Raw genomic sequence first — 8,693 nt, 5'->3', positions numbered from 1 at the left:
AACTGAATTTGTATAAATTTTGGCTCTGGTCCCGGGGGGCAGGAGGGGCGGGGCCCAATAGGGTAATTAAAGGTAAATTCATATAACTCGGTCTTTGTCCTAGAGTTCTGTATGAGATTGTAACCAAATTTGGCCATAAACATCCTTGGGTGAAGGGAAACAGAACTTGTATAAATCTTGGCTCTGATCCCCGGGGGCAGGAGGGTTGGGGTTCTGGTCCGATAGGTAGGAAATAAAAGGTAAATCCTTTAAATCGCTACTAGTCATAGAGTTCTGCGTGGATTGTAACCAAATTTGGCCACAAACTTCCTTGGAGCGAAGGGGAACAGAACTTGTATACGATTTTGGCTCTGGTCCCCCCAGGGGCTGGAGGGGCGGGGCCCAATAGGGGAAAATAGAGGTAAATCCTATTAAATCGGCTACTAGTCCTAGAGTTTTTTTAGCATGGAATGGTAACAAATTTGGCCAGAAATATCCTTTGAAGAATAAAAATTGAATTTGTATAAATTTTGGCTCTGGTCCTGGGGGCAGGAGGGGCGGGGCCCAATAGGGTAATTATAGGTAAATTATAATAAATCGGTCCTTGTCCTAGAGTTTCTGTATGGATTCTAACCAAATTTGGCCATAAACATACTTGGGTGAAGGGGAATAGAACTTGTATAAATCTTGGCTCTGATCCCCGGGGGCAGGAGGGGTGGGGTCCGATAGGGAAATAAAGGTAAATCCTTTAAATCGCTACTAGTCATAGAGTTCTGCATGGATTGTAACCAAATTTGGCCACAAACATCCTTGGGAAAGGGGAACAGAATTTGTATAAATTTTGGCTCTGACACCCCGGGGGCAGGAGAGGTGAGGCCCAATAGAGGAAATAGAAGTAAATCCTTTTAAATCGCTACTAGTCATAGAGTTCTGCATGGAATGTAACCAAATTTGGCCACAAACATCCTTTTTGGAAGGGGAACAGAACTTGTATAATTTTTGGCTCTGGCCCCCGGGGCAAAGCGGGTGGGGCCCAATAGGGGAAATAGAAGTAAATCCTATAAATCACTACTTGTCCTAGAGTTTTGCTTGAATTGTGACCTAATTAGGCCATAAGCATCCTTGGGGGAAGGGGAACAGAACTTGTATAAATTTTGGCTCTGACCCCCTGGGGGCAGGAGGGGTGGGGCCCAATAGGGGATTTAGAGGTTAAGATCAAAAATTCCTTCAGAAAAGAAACAATGAACCTGTATTCAGCACATTACTTGGCATTACAAACCAGGTGAGCGATACAGGCCCTCTGGGTCTCTTGTTTTTGTCAGTCATTTATTTTCTTGTAGAATGATGACATTTATTGATCTTTTCAGTGAAAAAAACATTTCATAATTGTCAAACCAATGCACAACATTGAGATGATGTAACATCATTGTTGTGACTTTATCGTATTCTGCGTGTTTTAATCGTATTAAAATTGTGTTTGTTTGCCTCTGTGTGGTTCTCTATCTATGCAGGTATATGCAAATGTGTGATTTCGGCCATTTTGATAACTGAGGAATTAGCTGTCAATGACAACAAGCATAAAATGAAACTATACATCCTGCCGGTCCTAAAAAACATTTTTTTTAAACTGTCAGAGAGGTACATGGGAATCTATTTTTTCTCCCCCACTATTAAGTGTTTAAACCAACTCATGATAGATATCGGCGTGGAATCTTAATTGTCTCAAAAGGCAGACACTCGCCAATTAGGCCCTGGGCTAGGAGGGTCCCACATGCACCCCCCCCCCCCCAAACCTCCGAACCAATATTTTTCTGAACCCTTATGACACACTGATCACAAATCAAAATGTTAACATTGCATAAGTTGGGAAGAACTTCCGGTTATGACGTCATCAAGATGGCACCATCTCGAATTTCACTACAAATTGAAAACATTGACATTTTTCAACCGAAGTAGACAAATGAGGTATCAAAATGACCAAAATAGAGCGACAAATACATATCAGAACCAAAAAATCCAATAGATGTAGTGATTTGTACGCAGGAAATGACAAAATCGGATTTTAAGCTCAAAAACGGTGACTTTTCAGCAATTTTTTCATATATGGATTAACGCAGCAAAAATGTTTTCCAATAGCAAACTATTACTTCTATTAAGTTTTTTGGCCACTTATCAATCAGTTTAAACAAAAACCAACAAAAACAACAAAAACCAATGTTAACATCGTATAAGTTCCGGTTATGACGTCATCAAGATGGCCACCATCTCGAATTTCACTAATAATGAAGAATAGTCATAACACTAATATTTTTCAACTAAAGTAGACAAATGAGGTATCAAAATGACCACAATAGAACGACAAATACATATCAGGACCAAATAATCCAATATATGTAGTAATTTGTACGCAAGAAATTTAAAAATAAGATTTTAAGCTCAGAAACGGTGATTTTTCAGCAAATTTTTCATACTTGGCTTGACGCAGCAAAGATGTTTCCCAAAAAACAAATTAATAATCGTAATCAGTTATTTAAACTCCTATCAATCGGTAAAAACCACAACAACAACATAAATATATAGAAATGCAAAAAAGAATTGTTGTTATACCATCATTTGGTTTACAAAACATCAACGGATGCGACATATGATTGTTATTTGTTTCCCAAACCGTTGACACTACAGTTTCCTGGTGTCTTGGAATTTCCTGAATATTACACTGGCTATTGACGATTTATATCTTAACAAATTTGAATTTAAAGTTGGCTGAACTTCAAAATAAGCCATTTTCATGTTCGAAATTTTGTAGACTAGTAGCCTCCCAAACTAAATTATTACAGCAAAACGCCAACTAATAGCTTTAGGGTATCAAATCAAAACTGATGTAAGCCTGTTATACCGTAAATACCATGACACTTTTCGAAACGTGTTGTGTCTTTTAGAATGAGCACATCCATTGTTTATTTCCTGTGTATAACGTAAGGAAATATAAGATGGTTACTACAGTGTCACATATTTCTTTCACTAGGTCTTGATTATAATCATTTTTGTTGTGCATGCTTTCTCGCCAGTGTGTCGTCTTTGACCTCGATGACCTGATGTGACATTACATTTCCGGGTTACCATCGTGGTTCTAACTTGTCAACCGTCCATTGTCAGAGTTAACATAAGAAACATCGGATTCAGGGATGTAGGAGCTCTTCCCGTTTCCAACCTAGTTTCACCTAGATTCACATATCGTATATGATGTTCCAGACTTCCCCGGCATGATGGAAAAGACACCAGATCCGCATTCAGGGGCGGGTTCAGTTGGTTTTCCTTAATTCGTATGAAGTACAATTCGTCATTCTTGTGAACCTCAGTGACCATAGGTGACACAGGTGGATTCGTTGAGGTCATAAATGAGGTCTGAAGTGAAGTTTCACTCTCTGCCAAGTCTGGAAAGCACTGTAGAGAACTTTTTACTGGGGAGTCTTCAATGGTCTCTTTACGCATACACCAGATGGGACACAACCAGCACCTTAAAGGGAGTGGGAAAAGTCAGACCAATGAAAAACATTTAACATTTATGGCCTGATTAATGACCTCGATGATATCACCTGTGCCATTTATGGTGGAAGAGGGTCCACAAGATTGACGAATAGTACTTCATACGAATTATGGAGTTATGTACTAAGGAGAACTAATTCCACTATTGGAAGAATGTGGATCTGGTGTAATTTCCATTATGCCGGAGAAGTCTGAAACAGCATATACGTACGATATGTTAGAATCTGAAAGAGATCCCACATCCCTGAACCTGTTGTTCCTGATATGAACTCTGGCCATGGATGGGTAAAAAAAGATGACAGGCTAGAACAACACTGGTAATGTAGTGTCACATCAGCTCATCGACATCAAAGACGATGCTGTGGCTTTCGACGAATTGGATACTGATATCTCGATTACTCTGATTCGGACTGCATGTACCAGCTACCAGATATGCCGAGTCTCTTCAGTGGAAAATGTAGTGAGGCGAGAAAGCACGCACAATGATAACGATTATCATTGAGAACCAGTGAAAGACATATGTGACATTGTAGTAACCATCTGACATTTTGCTAGTGCTATGCATAGGGAATTAATGAATCTGCTCATTTTCAAAGACACAAATGTTTTGATATTAACGGAAACACAGGCTTAGCTTAGGTTACATTTGTTACGTTATCAGTAGGTGTTGTGCTGTAATAATTACAGGTATATTTGAAACGCTTCTAATCTACAAAATTGAGGGTATAACAATAATTCTTTTTTGCATTTCTATATATTTTTGTGGTTGTTGTTGTTTTTTACCGATTGATAGGAATTTAAATAACTGATTACGATAAGTATGAAAAATTTGCTGAAAAATTACCATTTTTGAGCTTAAAATCCGATTTTTTAATTTCCTGCGTAAAAATCACTACATCTATTGGATGTTTTGGTCCTGATATGTATTTGTTGTTCTATTATGGTCATTTTGATACCTCATTTGTCTACTTCGGTTGAAAAATGTCAATGTTATGACTATTTTTCGATTTTTAGTGAAATTCGAGATGGCGGCCATCTTGATGACGTCATAACCGGAAGTTCATCCCAACTTATGCAATGTTCACATTTTGATTTGTGATCAGTGGGTCATAAGGGTTCAGAAAAATATTGGTTCGGAGGTTTGGGGGGGTGCATGTGGGACCCTCCTAGCCCATGGCCTAAATAGTTGCCATGGCAATCACTACAAATGTGTGTACAACTACAGGTTAGTAAAACAGTTGCCATGTCGGCTGATATGGGCCATCTTAAGAAATGGCAAAAAAGACAAAAACAAGTAGTAAAGATTCGTTTACATGAGTGATTACAATATTATTCTGCAGTATCTATTTATATTTTATCTTGCCTCCATATTTTAGCTAATGAGAGCAACTTTCAGTGGTACTGGAAAAACCGACGTCTTAAAATATGGGAGGAATTCGATCAAGAAAACAAAAGCAAACTCAACAACAAATATTTGAAAAGGAAAACGTTTGCACATGTTTTGGTAGACGGTGTATGGTAAGTAGCGAAATAGTTCATATATATGTCCACGCTCTGCGTTATTTCAAGTTCCCCAGTGTTAAAGATCTATGTGCACACTGCTTTATGTGTGTGTGCGTATTTGTATCTCATTTGCCTTTTCAAAAGGTGTAAAGAGCCAGAAACTATATGTTCTAACAATACTCTGGATATGTGTAAAGGGGACCCCCGTTGTCCGCTGTTTGAACATATTTTTATTTATTTATATTTTCTTTATGAAAATTGACATTTTAAGTAAATTAAGTAAGATATTAAACATTAATAAATTCTTGAAAATATTCAAATGCTGAAATGTAGCCAGTGAGGTTTTTCCTAAAACGTCAACATTTGTACTAGGTGATATTAACTTCAAACTTGACCCAAAGACACCAAATAAAACAGCAATCATCGATAGAACTAATATCTATAGTGTAATCTTGGTGCATTTATATTCTTACAATACATTACAGCTGTACAAATATGACTCCGGGTGAAACAAATAGTTTTTGTTTAAATACCAGTAATGAAAATAATAATTAAAAAGAAAATTATTTTCGTTTATTTTAAGTTTAAATACGAAAAAAACAAACTATTTTCCTCTTATTTAGAATGCGGATGAACACTTTTTGAATTATAATACAATAAAAAAAATTGATTTTCAAATAAATTTGTTTAAACTAAAAAGACCCACAGAGGCCACAATCTTTATTGTAACCAATCAAGGGATTAAGTACGTTACTGCTTTTTGACAATGTATTCTTTGAAATTTTGCAACAGGCACCAGGTAACGTTTCAAGACAAGACAATGCAGAAGATCAACACCAGCAGCAAAACCGTGGTTGAACGCGCAAGTATGTGATGGTGATCATTGTAATCTTTAAAGAGTGGATAGATTCGTTAATTGAGTCATTCCAGATTGGAGCATACTTATAGCAGTATCCGTCCAGTTCGTGCTATTGCCACTTGTTGTGTGTTTGAAATGCATAATACTGTACAACAAAAGTCCAGTTATTTGCCCATGTCTCACCATCTTTGTCCTATTTATATACCAATCCATGTAGTGGGGAACGTTTACTGGGCCGGGTGTACTGCCTACGTGGCCTGGCCTTCAACTTTTCACTCTCGTGTATAGCATGGTCACGCATGATATATATATTTTGCTTTATATAGTTCTGAGTATATTGTGTTCCAAAGAGACTTTAAGGCTGAGCAAATGTATAGTATTTTATTTTATGCTATAATTAAAGTATTTTAAACTAATTAATGCATACTCACCTAACCTTGATTCCCTCAATGGGATAGCTTGTTCAGTCCGCAGGTTAATGATATATGTTTGAATTCCGTGCTCTTCTTTATCTCGACTGGAATGGTATTTTTGGCTTTAAACTTAAAATATTGGTTGGTCGGTTGGTTTGTTCAACTGGACTTAAAATTTCATTAATTGATAAGGTGAAAAAAACAGAGTGTATTTTATTTTTTCGACAGACCAAGAAAGTATAAATGACATGATAGACGTTGAACAGGGAGAGTTGCATTAGTTACATGTTTATGTATATCGCTAAATAAGTACATGTGGCTCAATGAAAACATTATACATGTGTTAAAGTTATATGTGCTGTAATTACCATACTGTATTTTATTCAAAACAAAAAGTTACTATAATTTTGAAAATTACAATGCATAGGTTATATCTTACAAGTGCAAACAAGAACTGGATAAGAATTATGGCAGTACTGTCAAATATCATGATATTTACATTAATAGTGTACTAAAATGAATACAAATGGTCAGATTATGGAGCCAAGTTGTGGTCTACAATTTCATTTCACATTATCACAGTGTTACTAGTAATTTGAAACTGATTTCTGTATTCTCTTATCATACATAAGGAATAAAAAAATTACAACAATTATAGCGTGCATAAAGTATGTGTTATACGTAATGTTTATAAGGCATCCTACATGATTGTTTGTCCATTTAATGATTTCTAAAACTTAATTCACCAATAACTTATGGTTTCCAATAGATTACTGCAGAAAAAATAACATGTCGAAAAGATTTATTGATTTCAGTTGATTAATTAATTAATATAGTATCGGTATTGGAAGCATGTTTATATACCTTGAGTAATTATAAATTCTTGCATATCCTTCAAATCGACAACATGCTATAATCTGCCTTCAAATCGATTTCAATAATCTTTTGTTCCATTTGACACATCCACCTGCCACTCAAATACATCACAGCACGGAAACCGGACTTCAAAGAGGGTATGTATGTTATAGTTAAACATAGCATAAACTTAAATGTGAACAGAATATATATAGCATTAATACGAATGTATTAAAGGTGGTGAAATTTTAGTAACTGGTTTGGAGTGGAAAAGAAATGTGATTTTATTTGTTAGAAAACACATACTTATACAGAAGGAACCGGTATCGACTTTGGTGATAACGACTTGAACAAAATATTTCATTGCCAAGGCTGTAGATACAGGATGGACACATTTTCCGGGAATAAGATATACAAGGTATTCCAGTGGTCTGGACATGGTTTGAGGAACACTTCACGTATTAGCGTGGTGTATTTTTTTCCTTTTTCTTAATATTCACTTAATGAATATTTTATCGACTATGATAGTGGACTACTCAAATCGGCTCTCGTCCGTTTTCTGTCAGACGTTAAGGTAAAAGAAGTATTGTAACCTCAATCTTTCGGAGGAAATCGGTTTCAAAATGTCAAAATATGTAAAATATCATTGTACCCTTTTTATATTGCCGGCGGGGCCAAACAGACAATAAGATGTCTTTGATGATATAAGGTTTGTTACAGTCATTTATCAGTTAATGTTCAATGCCCAAAGAAATGAGATGAATAAAATTGAAATCGCAAGGACTGGACTATTTTTGAGTGTAACAAAAACGAACAGGCATCACATTGGTTCAAAATGATATACAATGAATAATATCCTCCGTGGTACAGTTAACTGACAAAGAATGTTTATTTATTTATTTTTATAATAAACGTAAGTAAGTACTAGTGTCAACTTACGGGTCTTAGCATTATTTTTTGTTTACAGATACCTGGGGGTTAGGACATCATGATATGACATATGATTAATGTCAGGTCCTTTGTGAGTTATGTGAGGTTCAACAGGAGAGTCAAATTTTCTGTTTTGTCCAGTTTTGTTTGAACCAAATGATGCTTTTGGATGATTTTTCATGAATTATATTGCATTTATATGTTGAAAGCAAAGCATTTGGAAAATATCACTTGAGTGTCAAATATAGGTCACAGTGATGAGCTAGTTTTGATAATTGTCAATTATTCAAGGATAAAGTTCATCCGATGCCATAAAATACCAGAAAAATGTTTATATATATTTATTATATTAAATTGCAATGAGCAATATGGTTTGCTTTTATATATATAAAGTTAGGCAAATAATAGCATGGATGAGATAATATTGGTGACGGGGGAGGGGTGAGGGGGATTTTATTTAAACGTCAATAAATGTTTTATGCAAGGGACTCCTACCTGGCCTTAATCATAAGTTATATAATGATCTCCTGACCCTCGGGTATCTGTAAACAAACAATAATGCTTGGTGTATGGCTACCAGAGGCCCCAAATTGCACTTGGTTCTGTTA

At 35.9% G+C, this 8,693-nt stretch overlaps 1 long non-coding RNA gene across 1 annotated transcript; it reads left to right on the top strand.

Annotated features, from left to right (window-relative positions):
• The first annotated feature begins 4,906 nt into the window (after window positions 1–4,906).
• Window positions 4,907–7,313, top strand: LOC138330879 (uncharacterized). Its single transcript, XR_011209612.1, has 3 exons — window positions 4,907–5,043; window positions 5,821–5,894; window positions 7,290–7,313. It is a non-coding gene; the product is annotated as an uncharacterized lncRNA (long non-coding RNA).
• Window positions 7,314–8,693: the final 1,380 nt, after the last annotated feature.

This window comes from Argopecten irradians, chromosome 9, assembly GCF_041381155.1.
Source record: "Argopecten irradians isolate NY chromosome 9, Ai_NY, whole genome shotgun sequence".
Lineage (NCBI taxonomy): Eukaryota > Metazoa > Mollusca > Bivalvia > Pectinida > Pectinidae > Argopecten > Argopecten irradians.
Note: the sequence above shows the minus strand (reverse complement) of the source record. Positions and strands in the feature narration are given on the sequence as shown.